This window comes from Monodon monoceros, unplaced genomic scaffold (genome assembly GCF_005190385.1).
Source record: "Monodon monoceros isolate NGI ecotype Baffin Bay Population unplaced genomic scaffold, NGI_Narwhal_1 Super_Scaffold_18, whole genome shotgun sequence".
Lineage (NCBI taxonomy): Eukaryota > Metazoa > Chordata > Mammalia > Artiodactyla > Monodontidae > Monodon > Monodon monoceros.
The window spans coordinates 126,230,334-126,257,334 of NW_021703774.1; the positions used below are offsets into that span (position 1 = coordinate 126,230,334).

Genomic DNA, 27,001 nt, shown 5'->3' on the forward strand with positions numbered 1-27,001 from the left:
GGTCTGGGAAGATCCCACATGCCGCAGAGCAACTAAGCCCATGTGCCACAACTACTGAGCCTGCACTCTAGTGCCCACGAGCCACATCTACTGAGCCTGCACACCACAACTACTGAAGCCTGCTCACCTAGAGCCCGTGCTCCGCAACAAGAGAAGCCACCGCAATGAGAAGCCCACACAGCACAACGAAGAGTAGCTGCCACTCGCTGCAACTAGAGAAAGCCCGCGCGCAACAACGAAGACCCGATGCAGCCAAATTAATTAATTAATTAATTTTTAAAAAACTACAATGAGGTACCACCTCACACCAGTTAGAATGGCCATCATTTAAATGTCTACAGATAACAAATGCTGGAGAGGGTGTGGAGAGAAGGAAACCCTCCTATTCTGTTGGTAGGAATGTAAATTGGTGCAGTCACTATGGAAAACAGTATGGGGATTCCTCAAAAAACTAAAAATAGAGTTGCCATATCATCCAGCAATCCCACTCCTGGGCATATATCCAGAGAAAACTCTAATTCAAAAGATACAGGCACCTCAATATTCATAGCAGCACTATTTACAATAGCCAAGACATGGAAGCAACCTAAATGTCCATCAGAGAGGAATGGATAAGGAAGATGTGGTACATATATACAATGGAATATTACTCAGCCATAAAAAGGAATGAAATAATGCCGTTTGCAGTGACATGGATGGACCTAGGGATTGTCATACAGAGTGAAGTCAGAAAGAGAAAGACAAATATCATATAATATGGCTTATATGTGGAACTAGAAAAATGGTACAGATGAACTTATTTGCAAAGCAGAAATAGAGTTACAGATAGAAAAGAAATTTATGGTTACCAAGCGGGGATGTGGGGAGGGATGAACTGAGAGATTGGGATTGACATATATACACTACTTTATATAAAATGGGAGAATGAGAACCTACTGTATAGCACAGGGAACTCTACTCACTGCTCTGTGGTGACCTAAATGCGAAGGGAATCTAAAGAAAGAGTGGATATATGTATAACTGACCACTTTGCTATACAGCAGAAACTAACACAACATTGTAAAGCAACTATACTCCAATAAAAATTAATAATAAAAAAGAAACCATTAACAAAGTGAATATATATGCAAGCCGTACATCTGATAAGAGGTTAATATCCAAATATATAAAGAACTCATATAACTCAATAGCAAAGAGCCAAATAACCCAATTAAAAAATGGCAAGGAACAGAATAGACATTTTTCCAAAGAAGATATACAAAAGGCTAACAGGTACACGAAAAGATGCTCAACCTCACTAGTCATTAGGGAAATGCAAATGAAAACCACAATAAGATATCACCTCAGCCTGTTAGAATGGCCACCAACAAAAAGACAAGAGACAACAAATGCTGGAGCAGATGTAGAGAAAAGGGAACACTTGTGCACTGCTGGTGAAATTGTAAATTGATGCAGCCACTATGGAAAACAGTACAGAGGTTTCTCAAAAAGTTGAAAATAGAACTATCATATGATCCAGCAATTTCCCTTCTGGGAATATATCTGAAGGAAATGAAAACACTATGTTGAAGAGATACCGAACCCCCATGTACATAGTAGCATTATTTATAATAGTCAAGACATGGAAACAACCTAAGTGTCCATCAATGGATGAATGGATAAAGAATTTATATTATATATACAATGGAATATTATTCAGCCATAAAAAGGTGAGGAAATCCTACCATTTGCACCAACATGGATAGACCTTGAAGGCATTACGCTAAGTGTAGTAAGTCAGACAGAGAAAGACAAATACTGTATGAGCTCACTTATATATGGAAACAGGAAAAAAGTAAACTCATAAAAAATCAGACATGTGGTTACCAGAGGTGGAGAGTGGGGGAAGAAGGAATTGGAGGAAGGCGGTCAAAAGGTACAAACTTCCAGCTATAAGACAAATAAGTCCTAGGGGTGTCGTGTACAACATGATAAAGATAATGAACATGGCTGTACATTATACATGAAAGTTGTTAAGAGAGGAAATCCTAAGAGTCCTCATCACAAGGAGAACATTTTTCTTCCTTTCTTTTTATTGTATCTACGTAAGATGATGGATGTTAGCTGAACCTATGGTGATAATCATTTCACAGTATATGTAAATCAAACCACTATGCTGTACACCTTAATCTTATACAGTGATGTATGTCAACTATTTCTCAGTAAAACTGGAATAAAAAATTACCCAGTTAGAGGAAACAGGATGTTCTTGGATACTCTGTTAAAAAAGTTTTCAACGAGAATTCCAGAGCAGCCGTGATGTTAAACAGATGTATTATTTTCTAGACTTAACGTAAGAAGGAACAGTCATTGTACATATATACAAGACACTTTGTCTTAATATTGCCTTCCCCAGCAACATGGATGGACCTAGAGATTGTCATACTGAGTGAAGTAAGTCAGACAGAGAAAGACAAATACCATATGATATCACTTATATGTGGAATCTAAAAGATGGTACAAATGAACTTACATACAAAACAAACTTATGGTTACCAGGGAGGAAAGAGGGGGAGGGATAAATTGGGAGATTGGGATTGACACACTACCATATATAAAAGAGATAACTAATAAGGACCTATCATATAGCACAGGGAATTCTGCTCAATACTCTGTAATGACCTATATGGGAAAAGAATCTAAAAAAGAGTTGATATATGTGTATGTATAACTGATTCACTTTGCTGTACACCTGAAACTGACACAACATTGTAAATCAACTATAATACAAATCTGAAAAAAGAATATATCACAAAATATTTATCCATTCTCTTAATAATAGACATTTGGGTTAGCTCAAGTGTGGGGTATTATGAATAAATATTTTTGAATATTTTTTAAAATATTGTTTTCCCAATAAAAATATAAATTTTTAAAAAAGAGTAGGGAGATAGGGAAACCCATGGAACAGAAGGGTGAGAGCAAAGAGAATGGGGCACTGACTCTCCTCCTTTGTCAGGCAGGACCAGCCAGCAGGGGAAACGCTGGCTTTGAAGGGCAGGGAGAGAATCTTCTGCCTTCAGAGACTCTTGGTTTCTCACTGTTGAGTCAACTCCAGGGAGAGTAGAGTGGAGAAGACTGAGTTAAAATCCTAGCTCCCTTCAACCACGGATGTCCTTAGGCAAATTAGTTAATCTGTCCAAGCATCAGTTTTATCTTCTATAAAATGGGAACAACTTTTATTACAGTTATTATGATTATTGTGAGGTTTACATAACATAATAAATTAACATATATGGCATAAAATAGATATTCTCTGAGTAGTTTTCTTTCTCTTTCCTTCCTTAATTTGTCCCCCTAAGTACCCCTCCCCACCACAATCCCCCACCTCAAATACTGGCTATAAGGCTGCTTCAAGCTCTATAATTTCAGGGTTTTAATTTCTAGAGAGCTATCTGCGAAGGACCTTTCTGCTTGCCCTCAGGGGTGTTCAACTATATACATAGCAAGTGGTGATGGAAATTTGAGTCAGCACAAACCCAGCAAAAGTGGCAGAGAATCAAACTTAGAACTCCTTTATATCAAAAAAGGAATTGTGATAGGGCTGGGGCTGGGGAAGGTCTATCATAAATGACTGGTGGAAGCACTGAACAAATGACAGTAAGAATAGAGATTCATCTGGATCTCAATCAAATGCTGTCAGGACTCTTGTCCTCCATATTTTATTTCCATTTTTCCGCATATTGAGTCGTTACCTTTCACCACAGATGGGTTTTCTTTGCTTGGTGGAGATCCTGGCTATAGTTTCCAAGTTTCATAGCTTGTGGCTTCTTTTCACCACCTGAGAAAGACCGATCCACCCTCTCTCACTGGTGTCAAGAATAAAAACAGGGGACTCAGCTTGAGTGATTTGTTTGTCCTTGGTCTATTCAATTGTGACTTGAAATGGGGTTTGCAAGAACATGGTGATGTCCACTTAGAATAAGTGGATGGAGTTGGGATAAGAAGATTTCCCAGAAAAAAGGGAATTCTGTTTCTAGAATAAAACAGAAGGGTGCCAGACAGGTAGAGCAATAGATGTCTTCTATAGGAAGTATAAATTCCACCAACAGTATGCTAGACTGATCACACTCAAGCTAGAATTTCTCAAACCAGTCTCAAACTCTGCAGGTAAGATGTCCTATCTGAATATTCATGGACTATCTTATAGGTAAATCTAAATTCCTGTGGTGCAATGTTCTAGGGATGTGTGTTATTTCCCTGGAGAGTGCTAGTCTAATCTAAGTGATGACTGAAGTAGATATATGTGAGACAGCCTGCCCCTGTGAGCCACATGGTTTTCTCTCACCAAAGGTGAATGGACCAGGGGCCACCGCTGAGCTGACCTGAGACTGGGCAACCTGTTATCTCATCAGTGGTCTGTGAATTCATTCATTCATCGATCCAGCAATTCAACAAATACTTATCAAGTGACAGGCACTGTTCTAGGCACCAGGTATATAGTGTCTCTGCCTTCATGGACCTGACATTCAAATGGGAAGACAGATAATAAATAAATAGATGTTATGTCATAAGGAATGTAAAGCAAGGTAAGAGACGAAAGAGTGATTTGTATAGCCAGACTCTGGAAGAAAAGATGAGTGATCTGATTTTTGGAATTGTGCACTGGGATGCTGAGTCAGTAAGCTATGAAACCTATGGTGGTCTTAAGATCTGAAGCCTCCAGCCTGGGCCACGTGTGTCAGAAGTAAACAGAAAAACTCTCTAGGGAAAGGATGTGGAGAAAAGCAGAAGTGAGAGGGACAGGCAGCAACCCAGACATGGAGAGCTTCAGCTCCTGATTTCTCTGCCTCCAGCTCAGTTCCCAGGAAGCTGGCTAGATGTCCACCAGAAGTGGCTCTGTGCTGGCACTGGTTTGTGAGAGCTCTTGTGTGTATCTCTTCCCAAATCTGCATTCAGGGACATGACAGTGTGGCTTGGAATTTACCACAGTGGGAATATTTACACCATGGAAATTGGCAAATGCTACAGAAGTGCCCTTCGTAGCTGCACTCCCATCACCCAGCACAGAGCCTGGCTCACAATAGCCTTGGCAAGTATTCATATTTAGAATGTGTATATTTAATTATTGAATGATTCAATTGTTATCTGTAGATTACTCATAGCTAACACCACAGGCTGTATGCTTATGTGCCGGGCATTGTGCTAAGCACAATGAAAATACATCTTCTCATTTAATCATATAACAACCCTGTGAGGTACAACTACTATCCTTGCTGTATAGATAAGGAAGCAGAGGCACAGAGAGGTCAAATAAGTTCCTGAAGGCCATGAGCTAGTACGTGGAAGGACAGGGATGAATGAGTACAGTGAACAGTACCTTGTAGGCCGTCAACAACTTGGCCCAGCAGTGAACGGTAAAGAAAGGGGTCACGGGACATTGTGCGGCTCCGGTTCTCTGTGTGTGTATGATTCTAGCTGGGTCTGAGTTTTCCTAAATTGGCAGCCCCAGGGGAGCCTGGCTACCGGCGCCTCAGGCTGAACCTTGGACTACCGGGTTTCTGAGGGGTCTGGATCTCCTCCCACCCCTGGAGCCCCATGATGTAGATGCTGCTCATCAAAGAGTTGTTTTCATTTGGATGCAGCTACAACTGCCAGAGGCATTTGCCGGAGCTGGTCCGAGGTCTGGCAAGGGACTGTATGTGGCCAGACTTGAAAGCTGAGCAAACCTCAAAAACCCACTGGTTGGTAACCCCCTGGAACTGGCAGCAGGAAACCATCAGGCCTGGTCTGGCGTGGGTCTCTAGCCCAGCAGAAGTCAGGAATGGGAGCTTTCACCTCCTTAATGTAGTGAGTTCTCTCTCAGCAACCTGAGGTGCCCACAGTCCTGACAAGCACCCCACACACCTGTCTTATTTTCCAGGCTCAGCAAGAAGGCAGGCTGAGCCCGACAAGACTGGCAATGCCCCCATAGGCCCAGACTGCTATGTGTGGACCCAGCCTATGCAGGGCCATATGGGAGGTGGTGGTGGGCAGGGTGCAATTGTTCTGAGCCAGGGCAAGGGCTGTGGCATCAGTCAGGCCTGAGTACAAATCTTGCTAGCTGTGGGGTTACAGCGCCGAACGTCAAGTCTCCACGTCTCTGTCCTACTTCCCCCCAGCCCTCGCAAAATGGGGAGAAGCATACTTATCTCCCAGGGTGACTCTGAGACTATGTGAGATAATACTCTTATCAGAACCACACAAGTGTTGTTATCATAAGAGTTGTTTCCATCACAGATTAAGGCGTGGACTCTAGGAAATCACAGACTCCTAGAGAGTTAGTATATGGTGGCATCTTAGAAACGGCTCAGCCCAGCTTTCACATTTTATGGAGAAGGAAATTGAGGCCCAGAAAGGTTACACAGCTTATTAGAGCAGCGCTGCAGCTGAAATCTAGCATGCCTGGGCTTTCTCACTCATCCAGGCGTCATTCTCGGTTGGTGATAAGGCCTCAGCCGGGACTGAGCATTTACACACCTTGGAGAGGGTGCTGGTTCTGTGTTGGGGCAGGGGGTGGCGGGGGGTCTAGTGACCAGAACATCACCAGAGATGGAGCTCCCCATCCCTCCACATTCCTGGTGACAGCAGGGGCTCAATTATATGTTGGTTTAATTGAATCAATAACTTTGTATGGCCCTAAGAAAAAGCACGGGTTTCAGCACTAAACACAGCAATGCTTCAGACTCAGCCTTCCCCCTTTCTTTTTCTTAGGCATGCCCCATGACTGAAGAATATATGCTCAGGCAGGCACTTAGGGTACAAAAGCACTTCTGCTGAAGGCAGCATGGAAAATTAGATATGGCACTGGACTAGGCCCAGATGATCCAGGTTCAAACAGTGGCTTTGCTACTGTCTAGCTGGTTGAAATCAACCAAGTCACTGACTTTCTCTGAGCACCAGTTTTCTAATCTGCAAAGTGAACAATAATCCCTGCCTTGCCTACTTTACAAGGAAGGTCTCAAGATTCCATGAGATTCCTTCCTTTCCTCCAACATAACCAGCACGATTGGCAACCAGTGTGTAGTGGACTAGAGCCAGACCCCCTGGGTTCTAATCTAGTTCAAATACTTACCTAGTAGCCGCATGACCTTGGGCGTTACTTAGACTCTCTTGCCTCACTTCCCTCATCTGTAAAATGGGGATGATATTATTACCCCATAAGATGATGACTTAAGACTACAAGAATTCATGTGATATGTTTAGAACAGTGCCCAAGAGTAAGTGCTCAATCCAATGCCAGCCAGCTAGCTTAGAGAGTAAGTTTTTCCCAACTTTAATTCTCACATACGGGAAGCAGCCGCATAGCACAGGGAGGTCAGCTCAGTGCTTTGTGATCACCTGGAGGGGTGGGATAGGGAGGGTGGGAGGGAGGGAGATGCAAGAGGGAAGAGATATGGGAACATATGTATATATATAACTGATTCATTTTGTTGTAAAGCAGAAACTAACACACCATTGTAAAGCAATTATACTCCAAAAAAGATGTTTAAAAAAAAAATTCTCACATACACTTATTTGTTGTTTCCCTCATGGGTCCTTCCTAACATGTGCTCTCCCACCTGACTCTCAGTCCATTGCCCAGTGAGCTCACCTTGCTGCCTGGTCTTGCACTGTCACTCAGATGCTCATCCGCCCCAGGGATACCTTTGCCACTGGGACCCTGGCCAACACACCGGTAGTGCCCCTTCTTTTGGCTCCAAAATTTTACTCTCTTAGTTCACACTCGTAACTTCTCAAATCAGAACCCCCTGTTGGGAGGCTGGGTCTAAAGTCCTCCAGCCTCAGGTCCAGGGGATGCAAGGTTGAGCCCTCCTGGTGAGAACCCTCGCTGTGCCCTTCTGCTGTGGTAACCTTGATCAGGCTCTAACTTCCATCCTCCACACCCTGGGACTCTCAGGGATACAGGTTTGGGTTCATAGCAGCTTCCTTCCCCTCAACCCAGCAGCCAAAGTCTGGCAGGGAGGGGTGGTCTTGCTGTGCATTTCCCCAAGGCAAGCAGTGCCGGCTCCCCTTACTTCTGCGAGTCCAAGAGAACCCAGTGGTTCCTGCCAGAGCAGAGGTAGCCTCCTCTGAGGCCATGCTTGGCATGGTGGGTGGAATGGTGGCCCACCCAACAAATATGCCCACCCAACATATATCTACCTGGGACCTGTGAAAGTGTCCTTATTTGGAAAAAGGGTCTTTGTAGCTGTAATTAATTTAAGAATCTTGCAACAACATCACCCTGGATTACCCAAGTGGACCCTAAATCCAATGACAAGTGTTTTATAGGAGACAGACAAGAAGAAGATGCAGACACACAGAGGCAGTGGTCATGTGAAGATAGATGCAGAGACTGAAGTGGTGCTGCCACAGCCAAGAAACACCTGGACCCCCAGAAGGTGGAAGAGGTGAGGAGGAGTCTCCTTTAGAGCCTCTGGAGAAATGGCAGCTGTGTGGACACCTTGATTTCAGACTTCTAGCCTCCAGACTCTGAGAGAATAATTTTTTTTTTTTTTTGCGGTACGCGGGCCTCTCACTGTTGTGGCCTCTCTCGCTGTGGAGCACAGGCTCCGGACGTGCAGGCTCAGCGGCCATGGCAGAGCTCCGCGGCATGTGGGATCTTCCCGGACCAGGGCACGAACCCGTGTGCCCTGCATCAGCAGGCGGACTCTCAACCACTGCGCCACCAGGGAAGCCCAATTTTTGTTGTTTTAGGCTACCCAGTTGGCAGTAATATTACAGCCAGCCTAGGACTCTAATACCTGGTATCCACCCATACTAAGAAAAGGCCAGCAGGTTCCTGCATCCTGTTGTGTGGACATTTATTAAAAGTCTGCTCCCCGGTGCTGGACTGGGGATGCTGGAAAAGGACAAAGCATGCCTTGTGAAACACAGGGTGCTCCACGCACAAATGTACAGCATTCGCTGTTCTGATGATTGATTTTACAGAATCTGACTCTTAAAGTTGGGTTGGGATTTTAGAAGTTGTTGGAGCTTAACCCTGAATTTCCCAAATTCAGGCAGTGATAAGACTTAGCTTTAAATTGAGCCTTTTGTGCCAGGCCCTGGTGTCTCTGTTTTAGAAGGGTTATTTCATGTAACCCTCATAACAACCAGAGGTACCTACCACTAAGATCCTTACGTAGGTGATGAGGAATTCAAGTGCAGAGAAATCAGATAACTTGCCCCAAATTCCACAGTAAGTGCAGGAACCAGGCATCAAACCTGGGCCCCCTTGCCTAACCATTTGGCCATCTGAACACAATACCTCACCAGTCATTTAGCAAGAGCTTAGATACCAGTAGTGGAGCTAGGTGCTGGGGCCACAGGGATGAATACAATATAGTCCCTGTCCAGAAAACAGTGGGAGAGATAAAAATGTAAACAAAGTCTAATAATAGGATTATCCAAGTTCTACTTGGATTAAAGGTAAGAAATGAGTCTAGAAATTGGGAGAAACTGATGTGGGCAAGCATTAAAGAGTTAAAAAGTTTATTCTGTACGCAGGGCAGGGCCAGAGAGGGCTTTAGTTAGGGCTATAAGGTACCAGGGGGAGGTGCCTTCAAGGAGAGCTGGGAGGAAGGAGTCCAGAGAGAATCTTCTTTGACTCTGCCTGACTTGGTTCATCAGGATGGTCAGGGGTTAATAGTTCTTGGCTCGGGACATGGAAGCAACCTAAACGTCCATCAGCAGAGGAATAAAGAAGATGTGCTACCTATATACCATGGAATATTAGCCATAAAAAAGGACGAAATAATGCCATTTGCAGCAACATGGATGAACCTAGAGACCGTCATACTGAATGAAGTAAGTCAGAGAGAGAAAGACAAATATCATATGATATCGCTTACACGTGGACTCTAAATAAAGGCTACAAATGAACTTTCTACAAAACAGAAATAGAGTCACAGATGTAGAAAATAAGCTTATGGTCAAAGGGGGTGGGATAAGGGGGAGAAGGGATAAATTGGGAGATTGATATATATACACACTACTGTATATAAAAGAGATAACTAATAAGGACCTACTGTATAGCACAGGGAATTCTACTGAATACTCTGTAGTGGCCTATATGGGAAAATAATCTAAAATAGAGTGGATATAGGTGTATGTATAACTGATTCACTTTGCTGTACACCTGAAACTAATACAACATTGTAAATCAACTATACCCCAATAAAAATTAAAAAAAATAAAAAAAAAAAAAGAGTTCTTGCCTCTTCCTCCATGACCTGGTCGCTCACGCTTCCTTCACTCTGGGCCTAGGGAACCCACTGGGCTTTCTCTCTAGGCTCCTCCCAGTGTCCCAGCAAGTCCATAACTCGTCAGCTTTTCTTTTGGCCAGCCCCTTAATTCAACTCTTTTCTAACTGACCTGGTCTCTCAAATGGTGTTCTCTTTGATAACTCGCTTTACAGTTCCTTCAACCTGGACCAAATGAGCATTCTTTCCAGTCTCCCATTTCCTACTCTCTTCTTTTTCTTGGTAACCAACCCTCAGCTGCTGTGCGGCTGCACTTAAGAAGTCATGAAATAGTTCACTGATTTTTATTGCCCACTCTTGATATGCAGGGCTCTGAGCTAGATACCATAGAGGAAGAGCAGATGTGGCTGTCTCCTCCATCTGACAAGGACCTTATCTTCTTCTTGTGTTAGCGCAGCACCTGACTTTTGGAAGCTGCTCAATATTTGTCAAATGAATGAGTAAATAGTTTCTGCCTTTAACGAGCTTGTTATCTACTCAGGCAGAGAGGTACAGCAATGTCTTTCTCATCTGACATCACTGGGGAATAAAAACTCCTAGATAAATAAATTTCCAGATAAATGAAGCACATGCCTTTGAACACAAAATTATACTTATCTTAAACATTTTAGATGAGAATATTTAACTTCTTCTGTTCTTCTTCTTTTTCAAAATTAATTAATTATTTATTTGTGGCTGCGTTGGGTCTTCGTTGCTGCACGCGGGCTTTCTCTAGTTGTGGTGAATGGGGGCTACTCTTCTTTGCGGTGTGCAGGCTTCTCATTGTGGCGGCTTCTCTTGCTGTGGAGCACAGGCTCTAGGCACGCGGGTTTCAGTAGTGCAGCACGCAGTCTCAGTAGTTGTGCCTCGCGGGCTCTAGAGCGCAGGCTCAGTAGTTGTGGCACACTGGCTTAGTTGCTCCGCGGCACGTGAGATCTTCCCGGACTAGGGCTTGAACCCGTGTCCCCTGCATTGACAGGTGGATTCTTAACCACTGTGCCACCCTGGAAGTCCCTGTTCTTTTCTTCTTGTAGCAGGTAGGACTCTTTATGTTGCCAGTATTATAATTTCAATTGGCTTTAATAATAAAAAGTATTTTCCTATCTGAATACCAAGGGCTACACTTTTAGGTGTGGCTTGATCCAGGGTGCAGACAATGTGATCAAGATGTACGTTTTTTTCTTTTTTTTTTACTCTTTTGATTTCTGGTCTCTGTCTCCTAAACATTTGTTTCATTCTCAGACAGATTTTCCCTTTGAAGTAAAAGAGGGTGCCAGCAGCCCCCAGGTATACACTCTTCCTTATTCATTCATTCCTTATTCCTTATTCATATCAATCAGGAAGAGAGAAGTGTCTCTGGTACCGCTTATAGAAGGAGGCTTGTCTTTCCCTGAAGACTCCAAAAATGTCTCTGACTGGGTTATATACCCATATCTGAACCCATCTGTAGCCAGAGACTTGGAATACTGTGATTTCTTTGGGTCATTCAGGCCTACTCTTCAGGATGGGGTCAATCACACCTTGACACCAGGACTGAGAACAGGGGAAGGTTATTCCCTCACAGGAAGTCAGAGAAGTGGGAAATGGATGCTGAGGACCGACCAATCAACGTCTACTACCTCCTTCCCTTCTTTCCCTTCTCTTTCTTTCTCACCTTCTTTCCTTCTCTCTTCTGTGGCTACAAACATGAGAACACATTCCCTGCCCTTGAGGCCCTTCAGGGTGGGCAGGGAGTGACATGAGAGCAATAATTATAGCAATGGATGGATGCCAAAAAGAGGTTGAAGGGCACAGAGAAGAAGAAAGTAGTTACCCCGGGGAGGACACAGAAGGCTTTCCAGAACAGTTACAACTTGAACTGATTTCGTAGATTGAGTAAGAGGTCACCAAATAGTTCAGAAGACACATGGCATTCCTATCAGAGGGAACATAAAATGCTAATGCAAATAGAAGTGAAGAATTGAGGTGAGCCCCAAGAGGATCTGTGTGGCTAGAAGAGAGGTGAAGTGGGGCATGAAGAGAAAGGAGGGAACTAAGATAGACTGGATGGTCATTTGTCATCCACTGAACTGGGCATTGTCACGTATCACCTTATTTAATTCATAACCCAATGCATTATGTGATGGGATAAACTTATTTATGGCCATCCCTTCTCTTTTGCTCACTTAGCATCTTTCGCTATTCCTCCTTCTTATCTCTGAGAATAGAAAAGATAAACATGGCAGAGACAGACTTTTTTAGGAGTAAAGGCAATGAGAACAGGAGAAAGATGACTCCTGAGAGGCTGTTTTCTGTGGCTGTGGTGAGGAGAAAGGGGTGTAGGTATAACTTGATGGAATAGGGAAGGCTGGTGAAAAGTTTCTGTTAAAGTAGAGGGTAAGAGACTCCCAGGAGTCTGGAGTGCTAGAGGAGAGGAGAGGAGAGGGCAAGGGATTTGATGCACTTCTGTGAGTGAATTTCTGAGCCCTGTATCAGTTATTGACTGCTGTGTAACTTAACAAACTTCCTCAAAACTCAGTGGCTTAAAACAACTATAAACATTTATCTCACAGAATTTCAGTACGTCAGGGATTTGGGAGTGGCTTAGCAGGGTGGCTCTGGCTCCAGGTCCATCATGAGGTGGCAGTCAAGGTGTTGGCTGGGCTGCATCCTCTGAAAGCATGAGGCCCAGAAGAGTCACTTTCACGATAACCCATTCACATGGCTATGGGCAGGAGCCCTCTGTTCCTCACCACATGGACCCTTCCACTGAGTATGACATGGTAACTGGCTTCCCCGAGTGAGTGACCCCACAGAGAGAAGATGGACACTGCAGTGTCAGAAGTCACAGTCCTTTCAGCAGTATCCAATCAGTTACACAGGTTAGCCATTTGGTGTGGGGAGAACATATGCAAGAACATGAACACCAGGAAAAGAGAATCACTGGGGCCATCTTGGAGGCCAGCTACCAAGAGACACCCTTACATGTTGGAGGAAGACAGGAAGAAAGATTTTTTTAAAAGCCCACTCTGGGCTACATTCACTAAAAGTTTTGCTTCTCAGGAAGGGACTGAAGAATTTTGAGTCCTGGTTTATGTGTTCACTTTGGTACTTTAAAAACTCATTTTATGGATGGAAAATATTACCCTAGGTCAATAGCCATCAAGGATGGGCTACTCTTGGGAACCCTCCTCTACTGTTAGTGGGAATGTAAATCAGTACAGCCACTAAGGAGAATAGTATGGACGTTCCTTGAAAAACTAAAAGTAAAGCTACCATATGATCCTGCAATCTCACTCCTGGGCATATATCTGGAGAAAAAACATGGTTCGAAAGGATACATGTGCCCCAATGTTCATAGCAGCACTATTTACAATAGCCAAGACCTGGAAGCAACCTAAATGTCCACTGACAGATGAATGGATAAAGAAGATGTGGTACAAATATACAACGGAATATTACTCAGCCAAAAAGATATGAAATAATGCCATTTTGGACAACATGGATGGACCTGGAGATTATCATACTAAGTGAAGTAAGTCAGACAGAGAAAGACAAATATCATATGATATCACTTATATGATACAAGTGAACTTATTTATAAAACAAAAACATACTCACAGACTTAGAGAAGGAAATTATGGTTACCGGGGGGGGAAGAGTCGGGGGGAGGGATAGATTTGGAGTTTGGGATTGACATGCATACACTGCCACATTTAAAATAGATAACCAACAAGGACCTACTGTATAGCACAGGGAACACTGCTCAATACTCTGTAATAACCTAAATGGGAAAATAATTTGAAAAAGAATAGATACATGTACATGTATAACTGAAACACTTTGCTGTACACCTGAAACTAACATAACATTGTTAATCAACTATACTCCAGTATAAAATAAAAATTAAAAAATTTTTTAAAAAAAGGATTGGCTGCTCTTGGTCTACTCAAATCCCAAACCCATGTGGCTTCCACAGGGTGAAATTAAAATTAGGAAAATGTATTAAGAGGCTCTGCAATGATGGTTAACAATTAAACAGTAAGTGGATTACAGAACCCAAGTGTATCTTGCCCTCAAGTTCAAACTCATTCTGTTGTTCTGTTTATACTATTGTTTCTAAATTTCTATTTTTCTTGTTGTTTGTATTCATTCATTCAATGAATATTTACAAAATATAATAGCATACATTTTTCAAGGGAAAGAATTATTTCTTATTTATGCTGTCCCAACATCAAAAAACAATGTCTTGAACACAGTAGGTAATCAATATGTATTTGTTTATTAATTGTTTTAATTTTATTAGTAACAGTTCATTACCTATTAATGGTTACAAACAGGTAATGGTTAGTGGGAGGTATATCCTCAGTGTTCTGTCAGGAAAACAGAAGCTACTCTAGGTATTTCAGGGTGGAAAAGAATTTAATCTAGGGAGATAGAAGTTACACAGCCATTGGAAGGGCTGGGGGCAAGGATAGGGGAGGCTGGTGCTCGCTGTCAAGGAATCTGTAAGTAAGTGTAGGAATCCCAGTCAGTCAACTCTTCCATGATCATGGCTGATCTTCAGGGAACCGGCATTTGCTTATTATCATGCAATATTCTTTGGAGAGCTAACAACTCAAGCGATAGATAGCTAAAGTCTGAAAAAGAATTATTAGTCTTATCTTCAAAAACATTAACTATTTTTAGCAGTCATTGTTATTCATAATGATAGTAATAGCAGAGTCATTCTGATTATGGGTTTCAGAATTCTAAAGACCTAGGTGTGAATACCTGGTCTGTGACCTCAAGGAAGCTATTTAATTTCTCTACTTCTCAATTTCTCATCTGTAGGATGGGGATCATAGACTGTCCCTCATAGTCTTCTTGTGAAGATTAAATGAAGTCAAACATGTAAACTACTCAGCACAAGGCTGGGAACTCAATAAATACTTAAGAAGTGGAAACTATTGGTATCCAATATTGTGTGTGTGTGTGTGTGTGTGTGTGTGTGTGAAGTTGTGTATTTTATTCATCACCTGGGCAATTTGAAATTGCCGTTTCCCTCACTACCCCCACCATTCATTTCAAGGTGACATGAAAACTGGTGAAAAGTCTAAACTGTTTTACCTCTTAATTGCCACATTATAGACTACAGTGGTCAAATAGAAAATACCAAACCATCTGATAAAGAAAACGGAGGTCACATGATTTCAGATCACTTCTTCACCCGATAGTTGGTTCATTGCCCTCATCATGGCAGGGGAGCCATATGGCAGGTGATTACGTCATCCCATTTTAGACTCTTTTCTCAGGAATGCTCTCAGCCAGTACGGTCTGCATTTTGATCGCCCCTTCTAGGTGCTCATGCCATTATCAGCTGTCAGATACTTTGAGTATCAACTTCTAATTCCTTCAAACCATGGCAGTACCAAGCCAGTGCCTGTAACAATACAGCCCCGTCCGGTTATGGTTCATGGAATCATTTCTTTAAAAACTGCCCTTTCAGAGATAATTGTCTTAAATGATGGGGTTCTCAAAAGTACAGCACTCTTGCACAGCAAGGTTATAATCAGCATCCTTCCCATCTTAATTGGTACTGGCCACTATCGTCAACTGGCCTCACTTGCTCCGTGGTTCACCCCATGAATTCTGGATAAGCCAGTAGTCAGTCTTAGTGCTGACACCCCACCCAGCCATGGAAATAATGTGGTTTATGTAGGGCTTGTCACACTACTGCCATTTACAAACACCTCAAAACACATGACCTCATATGACACGTCCAGTTAGGAAGGGACATGGGATAAAGAAGAGAAGGGGGAAGAGTGGGAGACATGAGTTTGGGAGAGGATCCAAAAGGCAATAGGAAAACCCCAGAGGCAGGAACCACAATCAAGGACTGGGGTGGGAGCTGGCCGGCTGGCTCCTGGGTGAACGCCCAGCCGGAGCTGGCACACCTACCGTCTTGTCAACAGTCTCCCTTTGGTGATTGTTGAAACCAGAGAATAGGAAACACAAACAAGCACTAAACATCTATAAAGGCTCTGAATGCTCACATCTGAATGATGAGCGTGGGTTTAGATACTCTTTTTTGCCAAATATTACAACAGAAAATGTAAACACTGGAACTTTTCTTCGGCCTCAGCTCTAGCTGCAGAGGGTTCTGGGACACCATTTTTTATAACTAACAGATGAAGAGCAGAGACTGTGGGCTTTGCTGGGTCCCTTAACTTAGTGTAATTATTTGGGGAATTTTAAAAATATTCCCATATATTAAACACAGATTAACTATTTCAACTGATTTTATGATGTTTCCCTTTGTTTATTCCACAAGAAACAGGCTCAGACCTTCACTGTTCCTGTCTTTCCCTGTGGGGACAGCAGCTCTATCAGGCACATGTCAGGTAGGCACGGGACACTGTGATGTCCCAAGGAGAGCAGGGATTCATGGCCACACTCCTGAAAGGGCTATATCTAGGTCATCAGCACCCCAAAGCCACCACCTTGCAGGTCCTTAGTTTCTGATATGGGCACTTGATCTTTTCTCAATCTTCTATAAAAATTATGCATTTGTAGATTATTTTTTTTGCTATTTCTATTAAGAGGTAAAACATTCTAACTTAAAGTAATGTGTTTGTTATGCAAACTTAAATTTAAATCAAGTTCACGAGCACCCTTTCATAGTCAGGCTGCAACCCCTAACCCTGAATAGAAGTTGCAGAGCTGGGACTATTAACCACAGCTCTGTCTCTTGTTAACTGTGTACTTGCGTTCTCTTCGACACTCTGTCAAGCTCAGTTTCCTCTTCTGTAGGCATAGAATAACCAACCCTATTTCCTGGAGTTCTTGTGAATATTAAACAGATCACATATAAAGCACATAATGTGGTATTGGGTACATCATGGATGCTCAGTAAATAATTAATCATTATCATTAACTAAAGGCAGAGTCAAGATTTGACCTCAGAGAAACTTAAAAAGCCCTCTGCTTTTTCCACTCTAGAACTTCGCCTCCCAGCTGAGTATGAGATTCAGGATGTGGTTTTTCCCTGACAGGACAGGTAGGGAGATAAATGAAGCATCAAAGAGCAATGAGAGGAAGTATGGGCTAAGTGCCCAAATAAGAGTAGAAGAAGGAAGTACTAGAGGCACATAGAGATGAGGGGAGGTGTCAGTTGGGCTTAAATTGAGATTTGACAAGCAGAGGAGGGAGAAGGGGCCTGCCTTCTTGTTTGCATTTATCTTCTTGGTTGACTGATAGCCTGGAGTCAGGTCTTCCTCTCAAATGAGGAGTTCAGATTCGGTTGAAGCCCTGGCTCTACACCCATCAGCTGTGTGAGCTCGGGGTCATCACCGTGACCTGGGTCTCAGTCTCCAGTTCTGTGAAACGAGGGCATGAGACTGTAAGGCTCCTCTCAATGCCACCTTGTCCTGGGAGAATGCTCTGTTCTCAGGTGCCCAGGACAGTATGTGCAGTGACCTTGTTTTACTTTGGCTTGTTGATTTTAAGTAAGAGAAACCCAATCAAAATTAATTTAGAAGGGAGAAGGGAAGGTAGGGAGGGGTATAATACAAGAATATTGTATTTTACCCAAGAGGACCTCACTTTTACCCACGAGTGGAATGTATTCGGGCCTCATACCTGGAGAGACCCAAAGGGGATTCTCTTAATCTTTCTTTCACCTGCTCTTTTGTCTCTTTCTCTTGCTACGCATCTGCTCCCGTCTCTTATTTCTCTTTGCAGACAAGTTCTCTGCTTGCTCTTCAGCATACAAAGCCCCCCAACATGCAGCCCTCACCAAAATGCCTACCTTGGCTCCCAAGTTTACGGATTTCACAGCACAGTTTTTACAGCCCAGTAACTCAATTCGTGCCCAATTCCAAAATCTTGGGAAGGGAATCTGATTGGCCCAGCTACGGTCACATGTCCTCCTTGTTCTTAGCAGCTGTGAGTAGTGATCCTACAGTGGAGGCCAGTCCCTTTCCTAGGCAGGGGTGTGGTAAGGGCAGGTTGGGAAAGCCACTCTGGTACTCATCCTTTCTGGCATTTTGTCAAATTAGTTACATGTCTTCCACACCAGACTGGGAGTTCCTTGTCCATCTTTGCATCTCCTGTGCTGAACAAAGTACCTTAAGGATTCACAGTATTCGTGGAACTGAGATGATACACAATAAAAACAACATCTAATGTCCATCTATATCTTTATAGTTTACATTGTAGTTTTCCCACATGTGATCTCATTTGACCCACAGGACAATTGTAAGCAAGAAGTATTATTATTACTTCCATTTTATGGTTGAGGAAAATGAGGCTAGCCCAAGGTCACGTTGCTATTAAGTGGTAGAATCAGGATTCAAATTTAAATACCCCGGCTTGAAATTCCAGCATCCAACTGACTGATTGCTAAGGATCCTTCTGGTCCTAATATTAACCAGTCCAAGGAGATTAATATCTCTATGTTTTCAAAATCTCCCATATTCCTGTGCTTCTTGGTAATTATTTCCATCTCCTTCCCAATTTTAGCTTTGTATCACGATACGGCAAATAAGATGTTGCATTTTAAAAAGCCAGAACACATAGGGTCTCATTTTATTCATTGAAAATACATTTCATTTGAAAGCAGGAAGAGTGGAGAGGAGCTAGGAATTTCACAGTGAAAAGAGAAAGGCTCATAAAGTGCCGACTGGCTGTGTTTTTAATGAGAAGCATTAGATGCCACTCTTGAGGCCATCTGGGATGGGGTCTGAGAATCTGGCTGAGGTTTCCAGTACAATTCTAGTCACAGGCTGCCGCAGGCACCTGCATGAGCCGCCCTCTGTTGTTGAAATGTCAGGAATGCCTTTTATTTCTTTTACTGGCACAGGACATTCTTTTGGTGGACTTGCTAGTGTTTGTGTACATCCCCACCTAGGCATTCAGCTTTCATCCCTGGGGAGCAAACTCCGGGGAACTGACATCTTTAGAGATGCCTTCTTGGAGGAACAATAATAAACATATTATCACTTATGGATTACCCTACCATGCATCAGGCAGGTAGTAAGCAGTTTACATAATAAGATTCATTTAATTCTCCCAGAAATCCTGTGAGATAAGTAATATAATCCCCATTTTATAGATACGGCTACTGAGGCTCAGAAAAGTAAAGAAAGATCCCACAGTTAATAAATAGCAGAACTGGCTTTTACCCCAGAACTGGGTGGCTGCAAAGTGCCTGCTCTTAACCACTGGGTTCAGGGTCTTCTAAGCCTGGGTTGGATGAGGAGCGGCAATATGCTAGACGTGAGCCCAAAGCCTGTGTTTCAAAGAGAACACTCTGATTTTACATACTTTGTATATTTGGGTTCTAGTATAGTATTTTTAAAAAATCTCCAGTACTAAAAATATAATAACAATCATGATAACTTTGATACTCTCTCAACTCCATTGTCATTCAGAACTTCCTCCAATTGCCTCTCACCTCCACACCTGCCCATTTCCCCTTCCTCCGGGGCACCCAGCTAGTTCACCTCCCCAGGCCCTCCTTGCGTGGCCGTGTGACTGAGTTCCGGCCAACATATATATTTTTTTATTATTTCACACTTGGCATCACCTTAAATTAAATATTTTGGAAGTCTCAGCAAAGAGTCTTATAGCCATATCTAGATTTGTTCTTCGCTCTGAGCCATTTCTTTGAAACTCTTTGGCCCTCTGGAGAGACTAAAAATGTGAAACTTTTATTTTCCAACCTAGCAAGTCCTGGTTTCTCTAAATTTCCTGTGAATTCTGCTTGTGAACAAAACAGGTCTTTCTTCAGCTCATCTCTTTGTTACAGCTGAAAGCACCCAACTTACACTTCCACCATCTAGTTGGATGTCTCTTTAGCCAGATCCACTGATTAGTCAGTTTCTATCTTTCAGGTTACCGTAGGCAACAGTTTTGTCAATGGTTTTTTTACGGCATAACATGGGTCATCATTTTTCCAGCCTGCTATACTAGTTCCCTCGATGGTTTTCCAGTCTCCGCTAATGATGTGCTCATCATTTTCCCCATTTTTGCTAACAGCTTCCTCACCACATTTCCAGCTTCCCACTAGCCAGTCCCATTGTCAATGTCTTTGTTTTAGGTTTCTGTTATAGCTACATCCCACTTCCGGTAGGCATCAGTTATCTATTATTGTGTAAAAAACCAGAAAACTTACTGGCTTTAAAAAAAAATAATGCTTTTAAAAAATTTTCTTAAGATGCTATGGCTGGGCTGAGTGATTTTTCTGATCTGGGCTGGCAGGACTGGGGCTGGAGAATCACTGATGCCCAGCCACATATCTGGTGATAAGCTAGAACAATAGGACATTTGCAGCATCCAGCATGCTAGCCCAGGCTTCTAAACATGTAGGCTGGGTTCCAAAAGCAGCAATATCAATGTCATTAATTATCAGAGAAATGCAAATCAAAACTACAGTGAGGTATCACCTCACACCAGTCAGAATGGCCATCATCAAAAAGTCTACAAACAATAAATGCTGGAGAGGGTGTGGAGAAAACGGAACCCTATTACACTGTTGGTGGGAATGTAAATTGGTACAACCGCTATGGAGAACAGTATGGGGTTCCTTAAAAAAACTAAAAATAGAGCTACCATATGATTCAGCAATCCCAATCCTGGGCATGTATATATCCGGAGAAAAACCATGATTAGAAACGATACATGAACCCTAGTGTTCATTAAAGTACTATTTACAATAGCCAAGACATTGAAGCAACCTAAATGTCCATCAAAAGAAGAATGGATAAGGAAGATGTGGTACATATATACAATGGAATATTACTCAGCCATAAAAAAGAATGAAATAATGCCATTTGCAGCAACATGGATGGACCTAGAGATTATCATACTAAGTGAAGTAAGTCAGACAGAGAAAGACAAATATCATATGGTATCACTGATATGTGGGATCTAATTTTTTAAAAAATGATGCAAATGAACTTATTTACAAAACAGAAACAGATTTACAGATATCAAAAACAAACTTATGTTTACCAAAGGGAAAACATGGGGGGAAGGGATAAATCAGGAGTTTAGGGTTAACACACACACACTACAATATATAAGATAGATAACCAACAAGGACCTACATACAGCATAGGGAACTTTACTTAATATTCTGTGATAACCTATATGAGAAAAGAATCTGAAAAAGAATGAATATATGTATATGTATAACTGAATCTCTTTGCTGTACACCTAAAACTAACACAACATTGTAAATCAACTATACTCCAATAAAACTAAAAAAAAAAAAAAAAAAAAAAAAAGCAGCAACAGAGGGCAAGCACTTTTCCATTATCTGTTTGCAGTTCATGTGTTAATTCAAGCAGTGGAGAAATGAACCTGATGGTAGGGTCTGCAAAATATGTGGCCATTCTAAAAATGTATAATATAAGGCAAGCATTGTTTTGTGGAACTTTTATTTCTTGCATGTTTGAGGGAATGCTGGTTGTCTACTATGACAGATAATTTTATGTGTGAGCTTGGCTGGGCCACAGAGTGGCCAGATATTTGGTCAAACATTATTCTGGACATGTCTGCGAGGTTGTATCTGGATGAGATTAACATTTGAATGGTAAACTGAGTAAAGCAGGTTGCCTTCCGTGATGGGCCTCATCCAATCAACTGAAGATCTAAATAGAAAAAAAAGGCTAAGAGGCCTTCTGCCTGATTGCCTTGAGACTAGAACTTACACCATGGGCTCTCCCGGTTCTCAGGCCTTCAGATTTGGACTGGAGCTACACTACCAGCTCTCCTTGGTCTCAAGCGTGCCAACTGTAGATTTGGGGACTTCTTAGCCTTCATAATTTCATGAGCCAATTCCTTATAATTAATAAATCTCCTTATAAATATAAATGTATATATGTATCCTATTGGTTCAGTTCCTCTGGAGTACCCTGGCTAATGCATCTAGTATTCCTGGAGTAGTGGGCTGGGTAGAGAGAATCATCGCAACACAGATCAAGCTATTATTATACCCCAGGCACTGTTCTAAGTGCTTCACTTCTACTAACTCACTTAATTAACATACCAATCCTATGAAGTAGGCATTTTAAATTATATCTGTTTATAAAAAATGAATTGGAGGTACAGGTAAGGTAAGTAACTTACCCAAGGACACACAGCCTACAATGACAGAACTGGATTTGCACCCAGGGAATCTGGCTATAGAACTGGTAATCTAATGACTACACTTTACTGACTTTCTAAGAAGAAGAGGAAGTGGTGGAGGAAGAAGCAAGAGATAGAGAAGTGGCAAAAGGAAAGGAGTTAAGGGATGATGTGAGAGAGGTCAACAGGGCCCAGATCATAATGAATCTGAAGTGGGCACTTTTAGGGGTGTCTGTACAGGTCACATAACCTCTTTAAGTGCTTCCTCCAACTATACGCTCTCAGGAGTTATGTATACACACTTTACCCCTTTCCCCTGATCCCCTTGGTTGAACTGGATCCAATCTGGGCCACTAATGGTCTTTCAGGAGTTTGGAATTGGGAGCGAGAGATTCCAGATTGGTCCAGACTGGAAGAAATAAACTCAGGAGCTGTGAGGGCCCAAGTCCTGCCCACCGTGTGGCATTGAGAGACTGAGAAAAAGGATGTATAGATGCAAAGGAGAACAGAGAAGATGGAAGGCAGGTCTCCAAGATGTCCTCTGTTCTTGGTCCCAGCAGCTCCCCAGATTCCTGCTCTTTGAGTCGATGAGGTTCCCCTGTTTCCATCATTTCCTGCTTATGTTAGGGCCCGTCAACTTGTGGTCCTTATAACCCAAAGTCTGAGGGATTCTGTACACCCAGAAAAAGAGTTTAAACTTGATATGAAGGTGATGGAAGCCCACAGAACGATGAAAAAGCAGGGAAGGTGAGTGGGGGGAGTTAAAACTGTTTTGTCTGGACAAAAGTGTGGAGGTTAGAGGGAGGCCGATTTGAGCTCAAACGAATGATGAAGTTCCTAACACTATCCAAAAACAGAGCCATTGGAACCCTAAATTGGGGGTCCCCTGGCCTGTGGGTGGCACAGGCCCAGAATAATCAACCACATGACAGAGGGACTTCAAACTTCAGGAGGAGGAGTTGGACGAGGTGATGACTTTCTGGGGATGCTTCCACCCTGCGGTTGTGTGATTCTGTGACTCTGCATTGGGACCCCGGACATTTTTCAGGCAGGGCTTTGTTTCTGGTGAGGAAACAGTACCATCCGCCTAAGGGAACGTTGGTTTCAGTGGGAGAGGCTCTGTGGGGAGACAGCTGGCTTCCTAGGTCCCTGCACTATGAGGGCTGACACAGGAGCCAGGCCTTTCTTGTCTCAGTAAACGAGATTTCTTCACCCCTCCCCCCAACCCCGACCTGCCATGATGGGCCAGCCAGTTCCTTGGACATGTTAATGAGCTTCTCGCCAGGCATGAGCCCCTCAAGGGCAACTAAGCCTCTGAAAGTCTGGGGACTGGCTGCTGCTCCACATACCTCTGTCGGAGCCTCCTTCCTCTCCCCACCCCCTCCAGGAATAGAACTGGTGGTTTAGGTTCTGAAAATAGGAATTACTTATTAATAGTAATATTAACTATAATTATTATATTAATATAATATTAATTATATTAATATTATATTATCGATTAATTATATCAATGTTATATTAATTAATTAATCAATGTTATATTAATTGTATCAATGATATATTAATTATATCGATGTTATATTAATTATATTATTATAATTAATATTATAATTATATCGATGTAATTAATTAATTATATCAATGTTATATTAATTATATCAATGTTATATTAATATTAATTATATTGTTATAATTAATATTATAATTATATCAATGTAATTAATTAATTATATCAATGATATATTAATTACATCAATGATGTATTAATATTAATTAATATTAATATAATATTAATGATATTATTATCATTAAGCTAATATTAATATCATATTAACTTATTATTAATAGTAAAGAAATCCAGAAAGCCTAAAGAACCTAGAAATTATTTAAAATCCTACCACTCAGAAATAAACCCCACTCACTTTTTGGGTGAATGTCTGTCAAATCTGTCTCTCTCATACACACATGCTAAAATTTAATAATCTCACCCTTGGAGCCGTTCTGTAAGCTGCTTTTTCACTTAATCAGCTCTCCTGGACATGTTTTCATGTCGATCAACACAGACAGACCTGACTAGGCCCCCTCTTCTCCCTTCCTGATGATTTTCCTGCTTCACTTGGATTGTGTCAGCCCTCCTAGCCCAGCCAGCCCACCGCTTCCCTCCCCAGACATCAATAATTGAACAAAAGCTTCTGCAGACTCGGGGCTGGGCGTCACAGCGGCCGCCCGTGGCCCAGAGGCTGCTCTGCCCTCCTCATCCACAACCTCCCTGCTGGGGCTTTGGAAGGAGAAGCTGCTGGGGAAATCACAGTGAAGGAAAAGTGACAACAGAATTTTCTTTTGGCTCCTTGGCTGGCTTGTCTCTTTCCTTCTTTACGGAATTCTCGGTTTGTCCCTAATTATCTAGCACCCAGAGCTTCAGAGCAAAGCTGTGGCTGAGAGGATGCTATGCTTCACACAGTTTGTCAAGGGAGTTTAGGATCTTTGACACAAAAGACACTATAGAAAAAGGAAATGAATGCGGCTTTGGACACACAGACTATTGCCAAATGAGAGTTGTGGCTTCTCAGGCAACAGGGATAATGCCTGATGGGTGGGCCTGCCATCGGCGTCCCCACCGGAGTGTTTGTCCTGATGGGGGCCTGACCCCCTCCTTGGTGGGTTACCCTAAAACAACAGTCAAAGCTTCCAAACCCATGCTTCATTTGGGGATTTTTGTTTTTCCACTAGTTGGAGACAATAAATATGGAACATGGCTTCTCAATCTCTGCACTATTGACATTTGGGCTGGATAATGCTTTGCCGTGAGGGGCAGTCGTGCACATGATAGGATACTTAGAAGCATCCCTGTTGTCTACACACTAGATGCTGGTAGCATTTCCCTCAGTTGTGACAACCAAAAATATTTCCAGATATTATCAGATGCTCCTGGAGGCAAAACTGCCCCAGATTGAGAACGACTTGTGCAGAGGTTAAAAGGGTGAGCATTGCAGCCTGGCCAACCGGGATTCAAGTCCTGGCATTGAACCCCACTTGTCACCTTATGAAAGTTATTTTTAACATGTTTAGTCCTCGGTTTTCTCACCTTTAGAATGCAGAAAACAACAGTACCTACTACTAGGGGTTAGTGAGATGATTACCTAATATGAAGGAAATATACTGGCTAGCAAAGGGCTCAGTGAATTTTTTTTTTCCACAGTTATTCTTCAGGGTAGTTAATAACAGTAAACCCATTCTTCAGAAAAAATTGAGACTGAGGGACGTTGGGCAACTTCCTTGATTAGTAAGTGTCCCAGGCTGTTAATTCCTAGAGCAAAGGAACTTCTCAGCCGTGCCTGGAATAGGTTACTGATATGCTGAAATCCCAGTTCCCTTAAACCAGGGTAGCAGAGTCTGGGGTGCCCAAACTCATGAACTAGTTGTCTTGGTTTACCTCAATGTGCTTCAGAGATGCAATCATTTTCTCTGTGTGCCAGGTTGTACATGAAGGTCCTTTTGTAACTCCAAGCCATTATTCCAAGGAAAGTAGTTATTATTATACAGAATGTATCCCAGTGAGGATATAAATGTCCAAGGGAGACGTTTATTTAGGCTGTAGGAGTTGGACATTACTGACCTATAAAATCCCTTTCACTGCTGAAGATTTTATGGAACCCACATCTTATGAATACAGATGCTGAGAACTAGTGTTGATGGTGAGAAAAATAAGGAAGAATGTCTGAGAGCAGCTAGAACTGAGGAGCTGGGAAGGGAATAAGACCCCAGACAAACAAGTCATTGGGGTAGATTGCATTGCACAGTGAGACTAGAGGCTGCTTCCTCTCTGAGGCTAGCCCTCTCCTCTGCTCCATCCTGAACTTCCAGAATCAAGACTCAATCATGAGTGAATACAAGGATGAATAGATAACTGATAAGCAAGTACAGCAAAATGTTAATGATAAACTCTAGGTGGTGGGTGTATGAGTGGTCATTGTAAAATTATTTCACTTTGCTGCATGTTTGAAATTTTTCATAATAAAAAGTACTTCATCTCTGAAAGAATGAATGATGGAGTAAACAAGAGATACATCCTAAGGCCAGAGATTCTGGCTGCAGGTACGGACAGGCTCAAGGCCTCCTCTTCTCATTCTGACCCATTGGAAGCCTCAGTTGGGCAGATGTTACCAGGCTGTGGCCATTCCCACTTCAGCACAGTGTCTGTGGACCTGGGGCATGGGGGCGTTCTGGATAGGGGTAAGGGAAGGACAGAGGCAAGACTCACTGGGTCACACTCCCAAAGGCTGCAATTTGATTTCTGTGCTGTCCCATTTCTCCTTCCCCTGTCTCATACATGCAGAAGTCCCCTGGAAGAAGCACCCGCCCTCGCCATGGTCCCCTGCTCTGGGGACCTTCCTTCACCTCCTAATTCAGCTGCGGCCTCATGGGGCTCCAGGCCTTCAGCAGCCCCATCCCACCTTCTGATGTTGATAGTGAGTTATCAGAATAACCAGATGGTAGTAGTCTATTACAGTTCCTGCTGAGTGTACCTATTACCCATTTCCCAAATGTATTTACAGTTTTACCGGGAACACAGTAGAATAGATTTCTTTCCTTTTGAATTTTAAACTTAAAAATATCTTAAATTTTTAAAAAGTTTTCCTAAGAAGCAAAACATTTCCCATAAT

General features: G+C 42.4%; 1 pseudogene; it reads left to right on the forward strand.

Annotated features, from left to right (window-relative positions):
• Window positions 1-26,798, forward strand: part of LOC114897962 — a 117,883-nt pseudogene extending 91,085 nt beyond the window's left edge.
• The last annotated feature ends 203 nt before the right edge of the window (window positions 26,799-27,001 follow it).